This window comes from Salvelinus sp. IW2-2015, linkage group LG31, assembly GCF_002910315.2.
Source record: "Salvelinus sp. IW2-2015 linkage group LG31, ASM291031v2, whole genome shotgun sequence".
NCBI classification, from domain to species: domain Eukaryota; kingdom Metazoa; phylum Chordata; class Actinopteri; order Salmoniformes; family Salmonidae; genus Salvelinus; species Salvelinus sp. IW2-2015.
Genome location: NC_036870.1, coordinates 26,720,859 through 26,741,589, shown reverse-complemented (window position 1 = coordinate 26,741,589; position 20,731 = coordinate 26,720,859). Strand labels below are relative to the sequence as shown.

At 43.1% G+C, this 20,731-nt stretch overlaps 1 pseudogene; it reads left to right on the top strand.

Annotated features, from left to right (window-relative positions):
- The window catches only part of LOC111955777 (syndetin-like), a 322,304-nt pseudogene that overhangs the window by 32,464 nt on the left and 269,109 nt on the right, over window positions 1-20,731 (top strand).

Genomic DNA, 20,731 nt, shown 5'->3' with positions numbered 1-20,731 from the left:
ACTAGGCAGTGTCCAAAAACGCTGACACTAGGCAGTGTCCAAAAACGCTGACACTAGGCAGTGTCCAAAAACGCTGACACTAGGCAGTGTCCAAACACCACACTACTGTTTTATGCCCTATCCCATAGAGCTCTGGTCAAAAGCAGTGCACTCTATAGAGAATATGGTTCCATTTCCGACTGCTACTGAGCAGTTTTGGCTGATTGACAGCTCTATCTTTTGGCTCTCAGCTAAAATGTATGAGGCGTGTGGCCGGATAATTGGGCTATTAACTCTACTCTGCATACCAGTCAATTACATGTGAATTATACCTTGCTGTTTGGCTCTGTCAGATCACAGGTGATTGGAGGGCTAATCTCTGGTCATGTGGGCGGCTGCAGGTGGTTGGGTCTTTTCCACACATCTGCTTTTTCCTGGTTTGGATGTTTTTTTTGTAGACAGATTTATTGTGTTTGAGTGAGGAGGAGAATTGTCTCTGTACCAGGGATGAGCATTCTTTCTGGATCCCCAGTGGGATGGGATTGGTTTTGTGCTGTGAGTGAAGTTACCACTCTCACTGAACTGCTGAGGAGCACAGATAACGTACATCTTACACACAAACTGAATCATCATAATCAGAAACTGTTTTTGCTCTCTGTTACCCCTTAGAGGTAATCTATAACCCCTTTAGAGGTAATCTATAACCCCCTTAGAGGTAATCTATAACCCCCTTAGAGGTAATCTATAACCCCCTTAGAGGTAATAGTATTTTTTAAATTTGATTAAAATAAATATGGTTGTTGATTTTCAGAGGCCCTCTGTCACTCTCTCCATCTCACATTCCTTAATTCAGTCACTATGTCTTTCACGCACACGCTCATACACATAGTTGATCAAACGAGTGAACGAGCACAGCAGTTGAACAGAGTCTACCATCTGTTCAGAGCTTTAGTTACTCAACCTAGTCAACACCCCACCCCGTCCTCCGTCCATACAACAACGTCTCAACGCCCCCTCAGTGTGGAGCTGTGTACTGGGCATCCAACTGGCTCTGGAACCTCATGTTCCTAGCTGTGTGTGTGTTTGTATCTGTATATATTTGTGTGTGTGTGTGTGTGTGTGTATTTGTGTGTGTGTGTGTGTTCGAGGGCTGGGACGATACCAGTACTCACACATACTTACACAACACACATTCACACGCACACACTATATACGCCCATACACACACATGCGCACACGTGCGTACTGATGCCACACACACAGTCACACTTTCAAACTCACCACATACACTGCTGCTACTGCTCCACATACACTCCGCTGCTACTGCTTTCCACCATACAACTGCTGCTACTGCTCCACATACACTGCTGCTACTGCTCCACATACACTGCTGCTACTGCTCCACATACACTGCTGCTACTGCTCCACATACACTGCTGCTACTGCCCCACATACACTGCTGCTACTGCTCCACATGCAGTGGTTGCTCCACTAAAAGTTTTGCGATTCTGCTGCTGGACTTAGAGGTATTTGTGGTTTAGTACGGTACCCTGCGTCCAGACCAGCGCAAGGGGGAGTTAGAGGACTTATTATGCTTTTGGGTCCTACTGTGTCTCTAACTGACAATGAATGGGTGACATAAACCTAAATAGAAACTGATAATTGTGCACAACTTCAGTATTACTTACTAAAACTGTTGTTACACTAAGGTTTTTATTATTTTATTTATTTATTATTATTATTTTATTATTATTTATTATTTTATTTTGGTCTTACTGTAGTCCACTCCTGACCAGTCACATCGTACAGTGGCGCAACGGTCTAAGACTCTGCATAGCAGTGCAAACTGTGTTGCTACAGATGTTGGTTCAATGCCCGTGACTGGAAGACCCATGAGATGATTGTTATTTAGAATTATTTATTTCTGTTTTTAGAGGGAGAGAAACCAAAAACTTACAAACTGGCTTTATTTACAAATTAGTAACAATGTCTCACCCCATGTTCAAGAATGGCCTACACCTCATGTAGCCTAGCCCAAAGGCCTATATGTTTTGGTAAGGTTTGTGTCACAACTCAAGTGGACAAATAACTTCTTAAAATTAATCACATTAATCGTATTTAAAATGGGTGTAGAAGATAATTTTCACAATAAAAGCATTACATGCAATATCACATTTGCAGATTTCATAATGGTGTTTTCCACTAATGGAGCATTCACACTTATAGCCTACTACCATGTGTGCATTGCTGCGCGATTAATGTGAAGAAATAGCCTAATAGTTTATCAACATTTTAAGCTAAACCTTCTGGTCTGTTGCATCAACCTCATTGCGTTAATTTGGGATCTATCGCATCCCACAACTGTCCCAGACTATGTTTGGAATATTTATTTCTCGCACAGAATTGAATAGGTTCACTTTTSTACTATGGGGGATAGTAGATTGACATAGGCTAGTGCTTTTGCTATTCGTTAGGACTACTCATCTTTTTGGCTGACAAAAAGTAAATGTGGACAGTTCTTCCAATATCTTCAATATGCACCTCGGAATTGGATAAGGACGCGTGCAGTTGCGTCCCCGGAGTGTCTGTCTTCACTTGTAGCCTGTGAGAAACACCCGATCACGTGATCAAGACCGATCAAGACCATAGCATAACATTATCTAACGTCGTTAACTAAGTTACATCAGAGGTCATTATATTCCAGTATCTCAGATTATACTCACCACCACCGGTCGTTGCACACCAAGCTGGCGTTACTGGTGCAGACTTGGGGACCGACGAACTCGAGCACCTATTCCGCATACTAGCTAGGGTCCTTCTGTAGGGCATGCATACCATAGAACTTTGGCTATGGAGGCATGGTCAATCCATATAGGGATKATTTGAACGTGTTGGGGGTGATAAAACAACGGAGCCCCATTCAATGAAGGGCAGCGGAGGGGCGATTTGCACGTGGAGCTTGGCAAAATGGGGCATGATTTGTTGACGTAATTATAATTCAAACCCAACCTTCATTTACTTGTGGCGCACTGAGGTTCCAAACTCCGCTTTAGATAAGACTGACTTTGTGACCAAAATGATCCTATTTACACTTTGTAGTCAATTTCAGACGCTAGAATAAATGTTTCAGACTCATATATGCTGTTTTCAAAGGGATTAGTTGCACTTTAGAGGCAGTCGCTCTTTAAAGACTGATATTATAGTTACAGGCATCAAAGCCAGCTATTCTTTCTCCATGGCCTACCATAGTACGATAAGTGTGTTTCTCACTTGGGATGGCGTTTACAAGCATCTGACTGGGTTTCTTTTTCTTGTCCTCCTCTGTAGGTTTCCAAAAAGGTTGCCCATCTTATCCTGGAAAAACAGCCGTCATACGTCAAGGTATGCGTTCTGTATTTTTTCCTTCCTCTCTTCCTCCTTTCTTTCCATTGTATGTTTTAAGTTTCACCCAGACTCAGCCTGTGTTTAAAATTTTCTTGTAAGTATATTTCACATTCTGTAATTTCCCTATGACTCATCTCACGCAGATAAATGTAGGCTTATTTAGGTTTGCAGTTTCTTTCAGAACACTGACTGCACACATTATCATAGTATGGTGATTTATATTCGCTGATTGATATCTACTGTCAATCAGTCATAACAAAGGAGGTAATGTGGAATTTATCGGCGTTACCATGGCAACGGAATATATCCTACAACCGACTGCGTTCTCTCTATAAGTAAAATGTCTGTTCAGTACCAGCCGCTATCTCAATCTATATAAATCTTATCAGGGCCAATTGTCTGTCGTGACTGGCAGATGTGAGAGTGAGCCTGTATTCCCCTCGATAAAGAAATCACTTCCTGAGTGTTTGGATCAAAGCCACAGCCAAGGAGAGGAGGGAGAGGAAAGTAGAGTAAGAGGAGAGAGAAAACAGAGAGGGTGAAGAGTCGGAGGGTATCCATCCCAGGCTCCTGCTCATCTCTGATCCTTCATAGGAGCTCTTTGAGACGTGTCTAAGCTATTCACTGTCGGACAGGAGACATATTTGATCAGGCCCACGGGGATTTAGACCTCTCAGGCCGTGCACCACAGATTAATGGTTTAGTTAGTATGTGGATATGTATGAGCACTGACAAGAGACTGGTCACATTCCAATTGGCACCCTATTCCCATGTACTTTTGACCAGAGCCCTTCAAATGGATGGATAGCCCACATAGTTAGGTTAGCAGTCAGTTGGGGTTGATTCCAGTTCAATTCAGAATTGAAAATGTGTTTCATGAATAAAAAAATCACCTGTTAGTTTTCTATGTGAACTTGAATTGCACGTCACATCCTGAACTGATTGAGTTGACACGGAGTGTACCCCAGTCCTGGTAGCAGCTGCACTCCTCTCTAGTCTCCACATGAGGTGGCAGTGGCCATTTTGGGGCTGCTAGGGGTTTCCAACCGAGTCAACTTTGTTGAACCCGCCTCTACCCAGCTGTGATTGGCCCATTGATCGCGGGCATTGTGACCCGTTGGGGGGTAACAGCATGCGTGCGTGACTGTAGGTTGACTCACACTGATCTTGTGTGTCGTGTCCCTAAAGAAATGTCACCACAGCTTGTTTCTAATCTCCTTCTCCTCTGTCTCTTTTATCCATCCTATTTCCTATTTCCTTATATAGTGGACTATTGTCCAGACTATGAGCCCTAGCTAAAAGTAGTCCAATAAAAAGGGAATAGGCTGCCGTTTTGTCTCATAGAAGGAACATTGAAATCCTAGATTCCCTCTATTGTATAAGCTACTTTGTATGCTATATATAGCCTAGCTATGCTATAATGTTATTATATTATACACTGAGTACACGAAACATTAAGGACACCTGCTCTTTCCATGACAGACTGACCAGGTGACTCCAGGTGAAAGCTATGATGCCTTATTGATGTCACTTGTTAAATCCACTTCAATCAGTGTAGATGAAGGGGAGGAGACAGGTTAAAGAAGGATTTTTAAGCCTTGAGACAATTGAGACATGGATTGTCTGTGTGCCATTCAGAGGGTGAATGGGAAAGACAAATGTAAGTGCCTTTGCATGGGGTATGGTAGTAGGTGCCAGGCTGTAAAGGGTTAAGTGAAACCTTCAGTTGAAACATCTGCTTTGGATCATTAGGTATGCAGGTTGTGATGGCGTTTAGGTGTGAAATGACATCTCTTGTACTAATGGCTTTTTGACAGTTGAAGAGTGCCATCATGAGGCTGTTTTTACTTCATAAGGGTCCATTAAGCTTGGATGGATGTCACTGACCGTGTATGTCTGACACGGCAGCGGGAGGGGAAAATATTTTTGGTATAAATACAAATGTTCACATTCATTTATTCAACATTCAAAATATTAATATCTCAAAACGACCCTTTTTGAATGTGTTCATTTTAAGATATTGCTTGGAACAATATACTCTACAAGTACATTACATTTTCAGAGTGGGTTCTCTGCTCATTCTGAAGGTATGATACATTTTATGAGCACCATCAACACAATAAATTAAAACATGTATTCTAAGGTAACTCCCTCTGCTGGTGTCTTGCTGAATGTCAATCACAAAGGTGGGCTGAGAATGGTAAATAGCTAGAATATACATTTCTTTGTATAAAATGGGTAATATCATTAAAGGTACCAGAGAGCCCACTCTGGAAGAGTATATTGTTACAAACAATATGTCTAAAAAATAAGCTACATCCAAAAGGGTAGTTTTGTTGAATAAATTAATTTGAAAATGTGTATTTCAGAATCTAGACATACTGCATATTTGAGAGAACACATTAGGAGTATATTGACAGCAAGAGGAATATACAGGTCTAACAAAGGCCTAAAAATACTTTGTGATACAATTATAAAAAGCATGTTAAACATCCTTCCTCCCAATGAAGTTCCTGTGTGAGAATTGCCAGAACAATCTGAGATACCAAAAATATTTTCCACTGCATGGAATCACCCTTATAGGGTATTGTCTGTGTGCATAACCAGTGAGCGCTCCGAGTCTGTGATTTTCTGAGGAACAGCCTGTTAATGGTCAATTGATTAGGGCTTAATGGAAGTATTGATCGAGTTGATGTAAATATTTCATTCAATGTTTTGAGCTTCAACAGAAAGCCCTGTGTGTCTATGCAGGTCAGGAGGTAGATGTGGGCCATTACTCTTACTGTCCTCTCCTCCTTTACCCACAAATGCCCCCTCCATTCTGCTATACAGTATGCCTATACAGTGGAAGCTACACTACTCTTTAGCAGCTACCTCAAGCATGGAGGATAGAATATCATGGGATATAATCGGATTGGGCAGAAGCAAATCAACTTTAGCAATCACCTTTGTGATTGCATGGTTTCACTCCAACCCACTATTGTATTTAGTATTCAACCCCACCAGCATGTTCCCCTTATGTTACCTCTCAATCCTAACACAAAGCGCTATAAATAAATCACTTCGCATCACATACTAGTGTTTGTTAGCTTCCCAGACCAATCAAGCCACCCAGAGATGCTCTACGGTGCATTTCCTCTCTGAGCTTCTCAGTGTTTGTCTGATTCAGATCAATACTGTGCGGTTCTATCAGCGCTCCTTTAATCCAACAGCCCTGGCACTACGAGCTCAGGGAAATTACATGGATGTGACAACATATCTTTCTCTTGCTGCATTCACTGCTTTAATGAAATAACGTCTTTGTTGAACTGATTGGTACTAGGGCTGTTGCGGTGACCGTATTACCGCCACACCGGCGGTCACGAGTCATGAAGGCAGTCAAATTCCACGTGGCTATTTAGTCACGGTAATTAGGCTTCTGCAAGCTCTGATGCTGCTGCTGGTCATTAGTAACAAACTTGCTAACTGCCTGTTACTCAGCACTCTATTGTCCCTCTAATCACTCTGACATCAATGCAAATATCTTTGAAAATCTAATCAAACACTTCATGAGAGCCCATGAGCTCATGTTGCACAACATTTCTATAGGCTATGCAAACAGAGAAAACAGAGTGATGGCCGCTAGTAAATAGGAGGATCCCATCAGTTTACTATAGGCTASGTCTACTATATTTATTTCTCAACTTTGCTAATATTAAGCACATATTTTACAACCGGAGTATGGCCTACCTGGCAGGCATGAAAATAAACCACGGGGAAAACCGTCCATTCACTATTTAAGTGCATAGATAACATGTATTTTTTTCCCGCTGCCCGTTTCCAGACAGGTGCATGATAATGCATTCTAAATCAAAACAAATGTCACACATAGTGTATATTATTTAGTATATGTAAAGACGATATCAAATCAAGAATAGTCTGATGGGTGACAATATTAGCCTATAACTTGTGAATGATATATTATCACTTGTGAATGATGCCCAGCATAAGAAACAATGCCTTTTTTTGCGCGACTTGTTCGAGTCAAATCAAATCAAATTGTATTTGTCACATGCTCCGAATACAACACCTTACAGTGAACTGCTTACTGACAAGCCCTTAACCAACAATGCAGTTTCAAGAAAATCCCCCCCCAAAAGTAATTAAGGGACAGCAGTAAATAACAATAGGGGCTATGTACAGGGGGTACCGGTTCAGAGTCAATGTACAGGGGGTACCGGTTCAGAGTCAGTGTACAGGGGGTACCGGTTCAGAGTCAATGTACAGGGAGTACCGGTTCAGAGTCAATGTACAGGGGGTACCGGTTCAGAGTCAATGTACAGGGGGTACCGGTTCAAGAGTCCAGTGTACAGGGGGGTACCAGGTTCAGATTCAATGTACAGGGATTGGTCCGGCGCTGGTACCGGTTCAGAGTCAATGTACAGGGGGTACCGGTTCAGAGTCAATGTACAGGGGGTACCGGTTCAGAGTCAATGTACAGGGGGTACGGGTTCAGAGTAATGTGCGGGGGCACCGGTGTCGAGGTAATTATGTACATGCAGGTAGGGTTATTAAAGTGGCTGTGCATAGATAATAACAGAGAGTAGCAGCGGGGGGGAGGGGGGTGCAAATAGTCTGGGTAGCCATTTGATTAGCTGTTCAAGAGTCTTATGGCTTGGGGGTAGAAGCTGTTTAGATGTCTCTTGGACCTAGACTTGGCGCTCTGGTACCGCTTGCCGTGCGGTAGTAGAGAGAACAGTCTGTGACTAGGGTGGCTGGAGTCTGACAATTTTTAAGGCCTTCCTCTGACACCGACTGGTATAGAGGTCCTGGATGGCAGGAAGCTTGGCCCCGGTGATGTACTGTGCCGTACGCACTACCCTCTGAAGTGCCTTGCAGTCGAGGCCGAGCCATTGCCATACCAGGCAGTGATGCAACCCGTCAGGATGCTCTCGATGGTGCTGCTGTAAAACCTTTTGAGGATCTGAGGACCTATACCAAAACTTTTCAGTCTCCTGAGGGGGGAATAGGTTTTGTTGTGCCCTCTTCATGACTGTCTTGGTGTACTTGGACCATGTTAGTTTGTTGGTGACGTGGACACCAAGGAACTTAAAGCTCTCAACCTGCTCCACTACAGCCCCGTAAATGAGAATGGGGGCGTGCTCAGTTCTCCTTTTCCTGTAGTCCACAATCATCTCCTTTGTCTTGATCACGTTGAGGGAGAGGTTGTTGTCCTTGGCCCACACAGCCAGGTCTCTGACCTCCTCCCTATAGGCTGTCTCGTCATTGTCGGTGATCAGGCCTACCGTTCTTGTGTCGTTAGCAAACTTAATGATAGTGTTGGAGTCGTGCCTGGCCATGCAGTCATGAGTGAACAGGGAGTACAGGAGGGGACTGAACATGCACCCCTGAGGGGCCCACATGTTGAGGATCAGCGTGGCGGATGTGTTGTTACCTACCCTTACCACATGGGGGCGGCCCATCAGGAAGTCTAGGATCCAGTTGCAGAGGGAGGTGTTTAGCCACAGGGTCCTTAGCTTAGTGATGAGCTTTGAGGGCACTATGGTGTTGAACGCTGAACTGTGTCAATGAATAGCATTCTCACATAGGTGTTCCTTTTTTCCAGGTGGGAAAGGGCAGTGTGGAGTGCAATAGAGATTGCATCATCTGTGGATCTGTTGGTACGGTATACAAATTGGAGTGGGTCTAGGGTTTCTGGGATAATGGTGTTGTGAGCCATGACCAGCTTTTCAAAGCATTTCATGGCTACAGACGTGAGTGCTACGGGTCAGTAGTCATTTAGGCAGGTTATCATAGTGTTCTTGGGCACAGGGACTATTGTGGTCCTCTATGGTTAGGGCGTGACAGTTGTATTGGAGAGAGTCTCAGTCTTAAATCATTTTCAACACACAGTCTGTGCCTGTATTTAGTTTTCATGCTAGTGAGCGCCGAGAATCCACTCTCACATAGGTACGTGGTTGCAAAGGGCATCGGTGTCTTAACAGAGCGAGAAACTCTGAGTGCAGCCCTATCCAGAAATCTGGTTGTGGCTTCTGATTAAATTKAATTTTCACAGAGCCGCTTGTTGCAATTTCAATGAGGCTCTCTTGTTCAGATATCGGTAAGTGGACTGGAGGCAGGGCATGAAAGGGATAACGAATCCAGTTTGTGTCATCCGTTTCAGGATAGTACCTACGTAATTGCGCACCCAGCTCACTCGGGTGCTTCACTATATCACATTTGACATTGTCTGTAAGCTTGAGTTCATTTGCACCCACAAAATCATACAATGATGGAAAGACCTGTGTGTTGTCCTTGTTAATGCAGACAGAAAAGAGCTCCAACTTCTTAATCATATCCTCAATTTTGTCCCGCACATTGAATATAGTTGCGGAGAGTCCCTGTAATCCTGTATTGAGATCATTTATGCGAGAAAAAACATCTCCCAGATAGGTCAGTTGTGTGTGAAACTTTAACAAAGTTAACCATTTTCACTGTAGTGTCCAAAACGTCTTTCAAGCTGTCAGGCATTCCATTGGCAGCAAGAGCCTCTCAGTGGATGCTGCAGTGTTCCCAAGTAGCATCGTGAGCAACTGCTTGCACACGCATTACCACTCCACTATGTCTCCCTGTCATGGCTTTTGTGCCATCAGTACAGATACCAACACATCTTGACCACCAAAGTCCATTTGATGTCACAAAGCTGTCCAGTACTTTAATAATATCCTCTCCTGTTGTCCTGGTTTCCAGTGGTTTGCAGAAGAGGATGTTTTCCCTAATTGACCCCCATAAATGTAACGGACATATACCAGGAGCTGTGCCAGGCCCGCCACGTCTGACTCATCCAGCTGTAACTCATATAATTCACTGGCTTGTATACGAAGTAGTAATTGTTTCAAATCAAATCAAATTTTATTAGTCACATACACATGGTTAGCAGATGTTAATGCGAGTGTAGCGAAATGCTTGTGCTTCTAGTTCCGACAATGCAGTAATAACCAACAAGTAATCTAACCTAACAATTCCACAACTACTACCTTARACACACACACAAGTGTAAAGGGATAAAGAATATGTACATAAAGATATATGAATGAGTGGTGGTACAGAACGGCATGGCAGATGCAGTAGATGGTATAGAGTACGGTTATATACATATGAGATGAGTACTGTAGGGTATGTAAACATAAAGTGGCATAGTTTAAAGTGGCTAGTGGTACATGTATTACATAAAGATGGCAAGATGCAGTAGATGATATAGAGTACAGTATATACATATGAGATGGGTAATGTAGGGTATGTAAACATTATATTAGTGGCCATTGTTTAAAGTGGCTAGTGGTACATTTTTACATAATTTCAAAACATCTCCTGCCATGTCACTGATGCGTCATGAAAGAGTGTTGTTTGATGAAGGCATTGTCTGTATAGTTTTTTGGGCCTTTCCCCCCAACATTGTCCCAGCCATATCTGCGGCTGCAGGAATAATTAATTACGTTTTTGGAAGTGAAATMAGGCTACTTTTTCCCTGTGAAGGGAAAAAAACTGTAAACCAAATGTTTTTTAGTTTAAAAAAAATGTCAAATCATATTTTATTTGGCATTCCCCTTGACGGCATTGCATGTACCCCAGTTTGGGAATACCTGGTGTATATGAATGCAGCTGCCTGTAACGGTTTTCCTCCTCGTCTGAAGAGGAGTATGAAATGTCGGACCAATGTGCAGCGTGGTAAGTGTCCATTTTAATAATACAACTGAACACTACAAAAATACAAAACTAACACCGTGAAAGAACAAACGAAAATTGAAACAGACCCGTATGGTAACAAATACAGACACAGGAAACAACCACCCACAAAACACAAAGGAAAAACAGGCTACCTAAATATGGCTCCCAATCAGAGACAACGACAGACACCTGCCTCTGATTGAGAACCATACTAGGCCAAACACATAGAAAAAGACAACCTAGACATACAACATAGAATGCCAACCCTCATCACACCCTGACCAAACAAAACATAGAAACATACAAAGCAATCTATGGTCAGGGCGTGACACTTCCGCTGTATTGAAGCCATTGGACGCAGTTTGTCATCATAGAGCACTATTCTTTATTAATGAAGATAGGTTCAGTACACATCACTGCATTCTGTATCAGAAAGTAGGCTGGCCTTCTTGAAGTCTCGTAGATCGATGCATTGCACTCTTTTTGTTTGTAAAGCCCCTCTGCATAAACTTCCGCCGTACCTGACTTCATTGTTAACTTGAGATACCAGACCGGTCTCAGAGATGGCTTACTCTGGAGATCCCTTTGTTCTCCACTGAGTTCTCCACTGGGAATATGTTGTTCTTCCTGTTGATTTGTGTATTGATCTGTTGTACCTCTTACTTGTGGAATGATCTCCAAGGCTCTCTAGAGTTGGATGAATTGGTGCCTCTAGGGCAAATCACAAGGCTGATTGAGGACATTTTTTACTGACGAATGTGTTTGTTTTCTATGATTTGTGTTTTGCTTTTTGTGTGTTGATGTAAATGTTTATATTTAGGCCTATATTGATGTGTATATACAGGGCTCATCTGTGAAAGAGACCTTGGTCTCAGCATTAATAAGCACAAAATGTTTGGCTATAAATTATGCCTCATTACTATACTCAGTGTATATTATTGATAGGCATCATATATTGAGCTTGAGCTATTATCCCATCATGAACTATGGATTTTCATCCTATCATGTAACATCGCATCAATACTAGTGTTTGACTAACACATGCATCTACAGTATGCATTATATACACTGAGTATACAAAACATTAAGAACACCTGCTCTTTCCATGACATACTGTACACTACTCAGGTGAAAGATCCCTTATTGATGTCACATGTTAAATCCACTTCAATCAGTGTAGATGAAAGGGAGGATACAGGTTAAAGAAGGATTTTTAAGCCTTGACATGGATTGTGTATGTTTGCCATTCAGAGGGTGAATGGGCAAGACTAAATATTTTTGAATGGGGTATGATAGTAAGTGCCAGGCGCAACAGTTTGTGTCAAGAACTGCAATGATGCTGGGTTTTTCAAGCTCAACAGTTTCCTGTGTGTATCAAGAATGGTCCACCACCCAAAGGACATCCAGTCAACTTGACACAACTGTGGGAAGCATTGGAGTCGTTTTGGGCCAGTATCCCTGTGGAATGCTTTCGACCCCTTGTAGAGTCCATGCCCCGATGAATTTAGGCTTTTCTGAGGGCTAAGGGCGTGTAACTCAATATTAGGAAGGTGTTCCTAAAGTTTGGTATACTCAGTGTATAATTTGTATGGCTATATACACTGAGTATACAAAACATTAGGAACACCTTCCTAGTATTGAGTTGCAGCCCCAAGTTACAGTTTAACTTAAATTGTCTGGAAAATCTTTGTCAAGACTAGGAAATGGCTGTCTAGCAATGATCAACAACCTTGACAGAGCTTGAAGAATTTAAAAATAATAATGTGCAAATATTGTGCAATCCAGGTATGGAACGCTCTTAGTGTAACGGCTGTTGGAAGGAGAGGACCAAGGTGCAGCGTGGTACGTGTCCATATTTATTAAATGAACACTGAAATAACAAAGATAACGACCGAAACAGTTCTGGCTGGTGCAGACACACAAAACGAAACAACACTACCCACAAAACACAGGTGGGATGAGGCTACCTAAGTATGGTTCTCAATCAGAGACAACGATAGATAACTGCCTCTGATTGAGAACCACACTCGGCCAAACACATAGAAATATAAAACATAGAACAAAAACATAGAATGCCCACCCCAACTCACGCCCTGACCAAACCAAAATAGAGACGTGCCATGACAGTAACCCCCCCCCCCCAAAGGTGCGGACTCCAGCCACAAAACCTGAACCTATAGGGGAGGGTCTGGTGGGGTATTTCACCGCGGTGGTGGCTCTGGTGCGGGACGTAGACCCCGCTCCACCTCTGGCTTGGCCCACTTAGGTGGCGACTCTAGAGCGAGGACCCTCGCTAGCGGGCCCCGGACAGGAGGGAGACTCTGGCAGCTCCGGACAGGAGAGAGACTCTGGCAGCTCCGGACAGGAGGGAGACTCTGGCAGCTCCGGACAGGAGGGAGACTCTGGCAGCTCCGGACAGGAGGGAGACTCTGGCAGCTCCGGACAGGAGGGAGACTGGAGTGGAGAGACACACAGGAGGCCTGGCTCTGGGAGAAGGCACAGGACTCACCAGGCTGAAGAGACATATAGGAGGGTTAATTCTCGGCGCAGGCACAGGACTCACCAGACTGGGGAGACATGCAGGAGGCCTTGTCCTTGGCCGAGGCACCGGATACACTGGGCCGTGGAGGCGCACTGGCGGTCTCGAGCGCAGATCTGGCCCCACCCGTTCTGGCTGGATGCCAGCTTCCACCCGGCAAATGCGGGACGCTGGCACCGAGCACACCGGCCTATGGATGCTCGGCCGAGACACAGTGCGCATCACCCCATAGCACGGGGCCTGACCAGTCACATGCTCGCCCGGTAAGAAAGGTCTCCAACCTGACTCCGCCACACTCCCCGTGTGCCCCCACTCCCCGAAGCCTCTCGGGCTTCCTTGCCAGCCGAGTTCTCTTGTACCGCTGGTTCCCTTCTCCTGCTGCCTCCGCTCTCCTGGCTGCCTCCACCTGTTCCCATGGGAGGCGATAACTTCCAGCCAGGATCTCCTCCCATGTGTAGGATCCCTTCCRGTCCAGAATGTCCTCCCATGTCCATTCCTCCTTTTTTCCACGCTGCTTGGTCCGTTGGTGGTGGGTAGTTCTGTAACGGCTGTTGGAAGGAGAGAACCAAGGTACAGCGTGGTACGTGTCCATATTTATTAAATGAACACTGAAATAACAAAGATAACGACCYAAACAGTTCTGGCTGGTGCAGACACACAAAACAGAAAACAACTACCCACAAAACACAGGTGGGATGAGGCTACCTAAGTATGGTTCTCAATCAGAGACAACGATAGACAGCAGCCTCTGATTGAGAACCACAGTCGGCCAAACACATAGAAATATAAAACATAGAACAAAAACATAGAATGCCCACCCCAACTCACGCCAAAATAGAGACNAAACAGTTCTGGCTGGTGCAGACACACAAAACAGAAAACAACTACCCACAAAACACAGGTGGGATGAGGCTACCTAAGTATGGTTCTCAATCAGAGACAACGATAGACAGCAGCCTCTGATTGAGAACCACAGTCGGCCAAACACATAGAAATATAAAACATAGAACAAAAACATAGAATGCCCACCCCAACTCACGCCAAAATAGAGACATAACAAAGGAACTAAGGTCAGGGCGTGACACTTAGAGACTTACCCACAAAGACACATAGCTGTAATCGCTACCAAAGGTGATTCTAACATGTATTGAGTCAGGTGTGTGAATACTTATATAAATCAGATATCTCTATTTTTCATTTTCAATGCATTTGCATAAACATTTAAAAACATCTTTTCACTTTGTCATTATGGGCTATTGTGTGTAGATGGGTGAGGGGGAAAAAGCTATTGAATCCATTTTGAATTCAGGCTGTAACACATCAAAATGTGGAATAAGTCAAGGGGTATGGATACTTTCAGAAGGAACTGTACATGTACATAGTACTTCAATCAATGACCCCATCTACCTCGTACCCCAGTACACTGTCTCGGTACCAGTACTCCTTCTTTATAGCCTGTATTTAGCCTCGTTARTGTTATTTTATTTTGATATTTTATTGTGTTACTATTTTCTTCTTATCTATTTGTTAATTTTCTTACTTTTTAACTGCATTGTTGGAAATGGGCTTGTAAGTAAGCATTGCACGGTAAAGTCTACACTTGTAGTAATCGGCGCATGTGACTTACAATTTGATTTGGTTTGGAGGGAGACGCAAAAGTCAGGGCGGTGGTTAGGCCTTCATCCCGGACACCTGCAGTCACACCGATACAGCAGGAGCCACATTTACCATGACAGGAACTGCCAGGCCATTCACCCGTGATGTGTCATGTCTCATCCTCCCCAGTAAGTACTGAATCAACAGTGTGATGTTGGAGGGGAGAAAAGGGATCCTATGGAAGTGTCAGTTTAAGTCTCAGGCTACCGTGAGATTGATTGCCATGTAATTTCTCCCTCCTACAGCTTGATGGATAGTAAAAACTGCCCTTCCAAGCAAAAAGGCAGTAACTGCTTATAGTGTGGAACTGAGGAAAATTGGCTTCAAATGTTATATAATTGTCCAGACAAATTAATTATACGAAGAACATTGTCGATTTAAGTGATCTGTTGTCTTACTATGAGTAATTTAAAAAAATTCATGTTAACCCTGACTTCTGACACAACCTTTGACCCTTAAACAGCAGTTACTGCCTTCTTCCTAGGCATGATATATTATAAATTGCAGGGTAATACCAAAGCAAAGAGAAATATCTGCCATTTTAATTTGTTAGTTTACTATAATTCTAATTTATGCTATTAATAAAAGACAGTGTAACAGAGTTGAAACGGCATCCTGTGTGTGTCTTCCACTAAGATACCAGTTGCATTTACATGGAGACGTAGGTTCTGCGTCAGTCACATTACATGCTGTGTTTGACAAGTAGCCCATGTCTTGTTATAAGAGTAAATGTGAAAAGCAGCACTGTAATTTGTTTGAGTTACATTAAATGATGACCTATCTTGTAATATATAATGATGTATTGGAACATGATAGAAGTATAACGTAGGGTCATACTAATTACACAAAATTACCATGAGATTGCAAATTAAATTATTTTTTGTATACATTTTTTATTAGACAATTTTGAACAAATAACAACTTTAAGTATTTTAAACATTTAAATTTTCACATTCATAAGAGGACATAAATGACATTTAGCTACAATTGATAAAATACTGAATAATTACATTTAATTTTTAAGTAAAACTTCAGTGCTCTTCCATATCACTCCTCACATTCACACTGAATTAAAAAGAGCCAATACACTTGCATCCTAATGATTCTATTCTGTCATAGATGATAATTAATACTGACATTTTGTGGTGTGCAAACATATGATCATAATCCTTTTCAGTTCGATAATGTTCTATAATATAGGATATAATCAATGTTGATTTTATCTTGTGCAAACATTGTCATGATCATTTTCACTGTCATAAGTCAGTTCATCTATTCATTTCATACCTGCTCTCAAAAAGGCTCTTCAATTTGCATCTTTATTTTCAAATCTAATATTAAGATAATAAGAATAGCACTCTTAATAGCCCTAATGCTTATTTAGATTGCATGGATGGACATTGACAGGAATAACACTTAGTATTGATGTGGTTGTACAGTCCTAATGCACCTTCATATGGCAATTTTGATCCGCACAGATACTATAATCATCTAGGCCACAGGGATTGGTGAAAGTCATTTTGGCAAACAATTTTTTCCCGCATTCATGTAATGATAAATCATTATATGGCTAATAGATTGGAGTTAGTATCAATTGATGATCTCCTCTTATGGGAGCAGGCAGCATTGTTAGTCTATGCTCATTAGCTAGCTTAGCTTGTTCTTACCAGTGTCTGGCTTTCGGCATTTCAGAGCAAGTTCAACCATAATTTCCCCCTGGGAATTCTGTGCCATGATGTTGTGTCCCTAGATTAGCAATGTGTCTGTAGCTGGCATTCACGTTCGATTGTATCACTATCAGAATATGATATGATACCAAGGTAAAAGGCAGTAACTGCAGCCAAGGGCAGGTTGAAACCAAGCTAAAAGGCAGTAAGTTCAGTTACTGCCATTTACCTTGGTTTCACAGTAACGTTTTGCAGTTACTGCTAATTATGATCCCCATTTTCTCCAAAACACAATACCATAGAGGCAGGATATTTGTCCAAATGATTAAGCATGTATTTAATGTAGGAAAAATGACTAACTAATTTTCAACCAAATTAGCAGTTACTGCCTTTTTGATTGGTATGGAGGCTGCCCTGCTGGGATGCTTATCGTCCAATTTAAAACAGAAGCCCTATAATTGAGTGGCCAAACTAGCCAATGTCTGAGAGAGAGACTGTCAGGGAAAAAGAGATTGGTTCCAGAGTCAGAGCCTGCTTCCTAATGAATTGCCCTCCAATACGTTGTCAGGTAATACTATGCTGCCAAGGGAATGAAATGGACTTGGACGGTTATTTGATAATTTTTCTGTGCGAGCACTTACCCACCATTAAAAATCCCATTAGTGCTTTATGTCCCCTGTTGGTGCCATTTGGAGCAGGTGAATTGAGTGGCTAGCTACTTGGAACTATCAATTAAACGTGATCTCTTGCCCTTCTCCTTGGTTGGGAGATTGGAGAATGGAGTGGCCCGCACCCGACACTAATCTACAAATATATTAAATACACTACAGGCCACAGTCAGAGATGGCGGAAAGATTTCTGGACAGGGGGTGCAGGATTATTTTGGGGCCTAATTTAGAGATGTTTCTGCTTATAATTTCTGACATTTTAGTAGGCTATTTGTTAGTCAACTTGTCTATAATTACATATAAATTCAGCAAAAAAGAAACGTCCCTTTTTCAGGACTCTGTCTTTAAAAGATAATTCGTAAAAATTCTAATAACTTCACAGATCTTCATTGTAAAGGGTTTAAACACTGTTTCCCATGCTTGTTCAATGAACCATAAACAATTAATGAACATGCACCTGTGGAACGGTCGTTAAGACACTAACAGCTTACAGACGGTCGGCAATTAAGGTCACAGTTATGAAAACTTAGGACACTAAAGAGGCCTTTCTACTGACTCTGAAAAACACCAAAAGAAAGATGCCCAGGGTCCCTGCTCATCTGCATGAACGTGCCGTAGGCATGCTGCAAGGAGGCACGAGGACTGCAGATGTGGCCAGAGCAATAAATTGCAATGTCCGTACTGTGAGACGCCAAAGACAGCGCTACAGGGAGACAGGACGGACAGCTGATCGTGCTCGCAGTGGCAGACCACGTGTAACAACAGCTGCACAGGATCGGTTCATCCGAACATCACACCTGCGGGACAGGTACAGGATGGCAATAACAACTGCCGAGTTACACCAGGAACGCACAATCTCTCCATCAGTGCTCAGACTGTCCGCAATTGGCTGAGAGAGGCTGGACTGAGGGCTCGTAGGCCTGTTGTAAGGCAGGTCCTCACCAGACATCACCGGCAACAACGTCGCCTATGGACACAAACCCACCGTCACTGGACCAGACAGGACTGGCAAGAAGTGCTCTTCACTGACGAGTCGCGGTTTTGTCTCACCAGGGGTGATGGTCGGATTCGCGTTTATCATCGAAGGAATGAGCGTTACACCGAGGCCTGTACTCTGGAGCGGGATCGATTTGGAGGTGGAGGGTTCGTCATGGTCTGGGGCGTTGTGTCACAGCATCATCGGACTGAGCTTGTTGTCATTGCAGGCAATCTCAACGTTGTGTGTTACAGGGAAGACATCCTCCTCCCTCATGTGGTACCCTTCGTGCAGGCTTATCCTGACATGACCCTCCAGCATGACAATGTCACCAGCCATACTGCTCTTTCTGTGCGTGATTTCCAGCAAGACAGGAATGTCAGTGTTCTGCCATGGCCAGCGAAGTGCCCGGAGAACGTTCTCAATCCCATTGAGCATTTCTGTTATGCTGGTGAATAAGGACCCAAAAGCGACTTAACAGAAACAGAGRCTTTATTCCAGTCTATAACAAAAACGATAATCCTGGATATAATCTCAGGTAAAGTCAAACAGGAAAACTGAAATCCTCTAGGCAGTAGAGGGGAACAACTGGATACGCGACCACAGACTGCAGGTCGCTTCGGGAAGGCGCAGGCCGTAGCTGATATAGATACCTGCTCACACGCAGCATCTGAAGAAGGCGGAAACACGACAGGGCGGAACAAGGACACAGAACAGCAAACATCAAACAAGGATCCGACAAGGACAGAAGCGGAAAACAGAGGGAGAAATAGGGACTCTAWTRAGAGGGCAAAATAGGGYACAGGTGTGAAAGAGTAAATGAGGTCGTTAGGAGAATGAGAAACAGCTGGGAGCAGGAACGGAACGATAGAGAGAGAGAGCGAGAGAGGGAGAGAGGGAGGGGGAGAGAGAGGGATAGAAAGAGGGAAAGAACCTAATAAGACCAGCAGAGGGAAACGAATAGAAGGGGAAGCACAGGGACAAGACATGATAATCAATGACAAAACATGACAATTTCTGGGACCTGTTGGATCGGAGGGTGAGGGCTAGGGCCATTCCCCGCAGAAATGTCCGTGAACTTGCAGGTGCCTTGGTGGAAGAGTGGGGTAACATCTCACAGCAAGAACTGACAGATCTGATGCAGTCCATGAGGAGGATTTGCACTGCAGTACTTAGTGCAGCTGGTGGCCACGCCAGATACTGACTCTTACTTTTGATTTTGACCCCCCCCTTTGTTCAGGGACACATTATTCTATTTCTGTTAGTCACATGTCTGTGGAACTTGTTCAGTTTATGTCTGTTGTTATGTTCATACAAATATTTACACATGTTAAGTTTGCTGAAAATAAATGCAGTTGACAGTGAGAGGACGTTTATTTTTTTGCTGAGTTCATGTAGCTTCTCTTCTGTCGTTGCTTGTTGCCCTAGAAGACTAAATAAAGCCTTGCTCACCAGAATAATGAATTGAATGCTCGGGAGGAAAGGTGTTTAGGGGCCTGGGAAAACTCTAAAAAAGGGAAAGACTTTCTATGCAAAATGTCCAAATGACTTCAGTTTGACCAGTTGTGAAGAAATGGAAAGCTGTGAAAATGATCCAACCTGTTTCTGATAATATTTCTGTTCGTCTTAGTATTTCAACCACACAAAATATGCATCTATCAGCTTTTATGAGGCTGATAAAGATAGCACCTTTACAGACGGTTCCTAACTGCACCATCACATTCTCTCAAGATGCTCAAAGAAAGAAATCATATTTTTCCACTCTTGTTCCCGAGGCAAAATGTACATCTGGTATATCATTTCACTGAAAGAAATGCAGGAGTTAATATTAAGGTTATATGGGAGGTTATATACCTACAGTCAGTGTCCAGATTTCAGTTTCCACTTAACCCATCTGAACAGTAGGCTCTCTTGACATTCCATAGGCCTATTTGAAGTCCCCATCTTGTGACTGTAAAATTTGTACAGCGGCAATATTCACTGCGTCATCCTCTTTTACCCATTCGCTAAATCGTTGCCAAACATGATTTTTCTGGCCCTCCATTCTCTTTATGTTCAACTCTCCATTTCACAGCTTTTCTCTTTTCTCTCATTGTCTTTTTTCTTCTTCCTCCTCCTCCCTCTCAGAGGGAGGAGGGAGGGTAGAGGCAGGAGG